The sequence below is a fragment of the Sminthopsis crassicaudata genome, chromosome 1 (assembly GCF_048593235.1).
Source record: "Sminthopsis crassicaudata isolate SCR6 chromosome 1, ASM4859323v1, whole genome shotgun sequence".
Taxonomy (NCBI): Eukaryota; Metazoa; Chordata; class Mammalia; order Dasyuromorphia; family Dasyuridae; genus Sminthopsis; species Sminthopsis crassicaudata.
Window position 1 is genome coordinate 433,303,412 of NC_133617.1, and position 3,986 is coordinate 433,307,397.

Consider the following 3,986-nt stretch of genomic DNA (forward strand, 5'->3'; position numbering starts at 1 on the left):
TTTGGCTTTAAAGGTGAAAACAAAAATCTAGAGATAATTAATACTTATGGAATACAATCTAACAAGTACTAGAACAATCTAGCACTCAAGACCTCAAGAAGTGATTTTTACTTTTTTCCCTGTGGGATTTTACTTGTGAAATACTAACTCAAAGACATAGGATAAAGAGAAAAAACTTCCCATACATAAGATCTTAACAAAAGGCATTAAGTTCTCTAGCTATGGATAAATGTGTGTGTGTGTCTTATAACATCTAGTATTAATTCATTTACATTCTTAAGAATGAGACAGACAGGGTAAGGGACTTACCCAGAGTCCACAGATAGTATTGTGTTTCTATTTCAATTCATGCCTTTCTAACTCCCAAGTCTAATGCTTTATATTCACTGTACACAATATTCACAGGTACAAAAGCTCATAAATATTGTCCCTTGGGTTATAGCTAACAAAAGGATTCTTAAAAATCATCTCAGATTCAAGGTATCTATGCATAAGGTTACACTTTCCCACAGCTCCCACCAATGGAGAAGCAGACACATGAAGGGAATATATTGACCAGGAAATAGAGAGATGTGAAGGGGGGCAAAGGTGACTCCTGTCTCTAGCATGGCTTTCCTTTGCTCAATTCTAAATATTTTTAGTTGTTACTCTTTATTGCCACCTGCTGGGCATTATCTGCAATGTAGCTTCTTCTGCAACTTCAGGAATCATATTGGTTCTTTGTGATAATTAATACCACTCAGTTAATTAGCTGGAGTAGCCTTCATGCCCCTGAGGTTTGTCTTATGAAGTCTTCTTTTTCTAATTTTTATCTCCCATCTATTGACTATTGTTTTTGCTAAGAGCTCTTTTGGTTCAAATTCTTGACTTATGGCAATTGATCTATAGTCTCATTGACTTGAATTTTCACTCCCACAATGCAGATTGTAGCCTATCCTTGCCTGCTTATATTGCCTTTTGTCCATGTCTTCTGATAGGTTCACTATAGGGGATTGATCCAACAAGCCTTCCAGGAGACCAGTGGAACATGTAGGCTTTCCTGCAATTCTTCATGTCTTCTTTTTTGTTCATATATTTCCCTATTAACATTCTTCACACCACTTCTGCACAATTCTTTGTTTGTGATGTGTAGCAGTCTATTCATTCCCATTATATGCTTCTATTTTGTCTTTTGGGTAATCTTCAACTACATTTCTTTGAGGTCCATATTCCATAGCCATGCCACATCACAAGTGGCATTTAAATAAAAAATGAGCCTTTATTTCATTGAGAAGTTTAAGATCATTGAAAAACTTTATAATTTCCCAAAAGTAATATAATTTGCTTCACTTCTCTTCAATTCTGGGTTCAACTCCTTATCCATTTTCATTGTTTACATATATAAGTACATAGACACATATGTGTATTTATAGGTATACTTATATACTTTACACAAACGCACATATATGTTATCCTAAAAATCTCAATGATTTTAATTTCTTAAAGCTTAAATATATGTAGTATACTATATAATTACACATAATACTATATTATATTATTAATTGTATAATATATAATACAAATAGTTTATACATAGTACATGGGGATACTAGACTCATATTTTTTATATTATGTTTGTGTATACATGCACATATGTATACATATATATTTATATTTATGGAAGAGTTCTATAGGTTGTCCTTTTATTTGCATATTATAACATGGACAGTAACTATATTTTGTCAACTTGGTTTTTCCAGTATGGATGACAAGGCTAAGCTCTTTTGAATAGTTATAAATCTTACCCAAGATGCTCTGCAGTGTATTACGACTAGATTCAGTTAGCATGACATTTGTGAGCCAAGCAACTGAAGGGCCTTTTCAACTTGGATTCTGTAGTACCTCCTCCATAATATCAGCAAATACCCCTGGCATTCATTCATCTTTCTGTCTTATTATTTTTTATTATTAATAATCAGCATCATAGAATAATTGTTATTGACATGTGGATGGGAGATGAGTAATATCTCAATGGAGGAGAGCCATTAAAGAAGCATTTTGGAGCAGCAATCAGATTGCTCTGGATCAGGCTACTGTAAGAGTCTGAGATCCAAGAATAAAACAACACTCAGTAGTCTAAGAAAACACCATCAGAATCAGTCCAGACTTTTCCTCTAGAAATAAGGAGAGCCTAGTCCTAACATCAAGTCAAAAGTCAGGAAGTAGATTGAAAGAATGAGGGGACACAAAAAAGAATAGCTATCAGGGTGATAGAGATATACTTAAAGATATAAACCCAGAAAAAGAGAATGACCCCAGAGCATCTATAATAAAAGCTCATCCTTCCCCCAACCAAAACACACCAGCAACAATCAAAACATCTGGAGAACAAATTCAATTAGAGTTTCTGGAGGAGATAGAAAAAAAAAGTGGGGAGAAAAGAGCTAAAAATTGTGTTAATAAATGAAATGAGAGTACTAGAGGAAAAAAACTGGAAAAGAAATGAGAGTTAAGGAGGACGTTGGAAAGGAAAGTAACAGCTTCACACAAGAATCTAAAATATTTCCTAAGCTACAAATTACCTGAAAATAAGAATAGATGACAAAGAAACCAATGATTCAAAAAAACCCAAGAAGAAATATTAAAACAAAGTCAAAGACTAGAAAAAATAGAAGAAAATACAAGGCATCTCATATTAAACAAACAAACAAACAACAAAATTTACTTGAAAAACTGAGAAAAAAATTTAAGTCATTGGACTATCTGAATACTATTAAGAGAAAAAAAAAAGAACTTAGATATAATATCTCAAGTCTTAAAAGAAAACTGCCCAGATCTCTTAGAATCAGTGGGCAAAATAGAAATATAATTCAGTGGTCACTTCCTGAAAGAAATGACCAAATGAAAATTTGTATAAATATAGCAAAATTCCAGAGCTCCCTAGTGCAATTAAAAAAAAAAAAAAAAAGGTAAACAAATAGGAAGAAAGAATTCAAATACCAAGGAACCAAAGTCAGAACCACAGAATAATTTAGCATCTACCACCCTAAAGGATCAGCGATCATAACACAATATTCCAGAAAACAAAAAATATATACGTTTACAGCCAAGAATAATACTTAGAAAAATACTACAAGGAAAAAAATGAGAACTTTCAAGTATTCCTGATGAAAAGATCAGAACTACATAGAAACTTTGAAGTTCAAACATGGACTAAACAAGGACAAACTGCTTATATCCTAATATGGGGATATGGTGCGTGTCACCTCAGAACTCCATCATCTTTAAGGGTTATAGAGGGAGTCTAATCAGACAGAAGGTCTGGAACTGCTTCTATTATGTGTTGATAATCTTAATAAAAGTATGGAAAGAGAGAAGAAGAGTAAAATACTGGAAGAGAAAGGGAAAGAAAAGTCAGAGGAAAGGTCCTTACATAATCACAATATGCAAGTAGATATGGGGAAAGGGGGGTAAGTTTCTGATGTTTGAACCTTATTGTCATTTGAACTAATCAAAGGAAGAAACAATACATGCATATATATATAATATATGTGTGTATATATATATATTTATATATACACAAAGACACACAGCTAGATATAAAAATACATTTCACTGAACAGTAAAATAGGAAGGGGAAAGGTGAGTAGTAGAAGGAAAATAGATTAAAGGTTAGTGGTAAGAAAAACAAGCTCTTAAGAACATATAAACATATTCATATCTCTTTTTGAGGTGGTAAAGAATGGGAACCTGAAGGTATGACCCCAAACTGAGGAATGGTTGAACAAGATATGGTATATAAATGTAATGGAATACTATCGTGCTGTAAAAGATGGTGAAGGAAATGGTTTCAGAGAAATCTCAGGAAAGATTTATATGAACTGAAACAGAGCAAAATGAAAAGAACCAGAAAATTTTAAATAACTACAACAATATGGTAAAGATAATTAACTCTGAAAGAATTAGAGATTCTAATTAGCATAATGACTAACCACAATTTCAGAGGA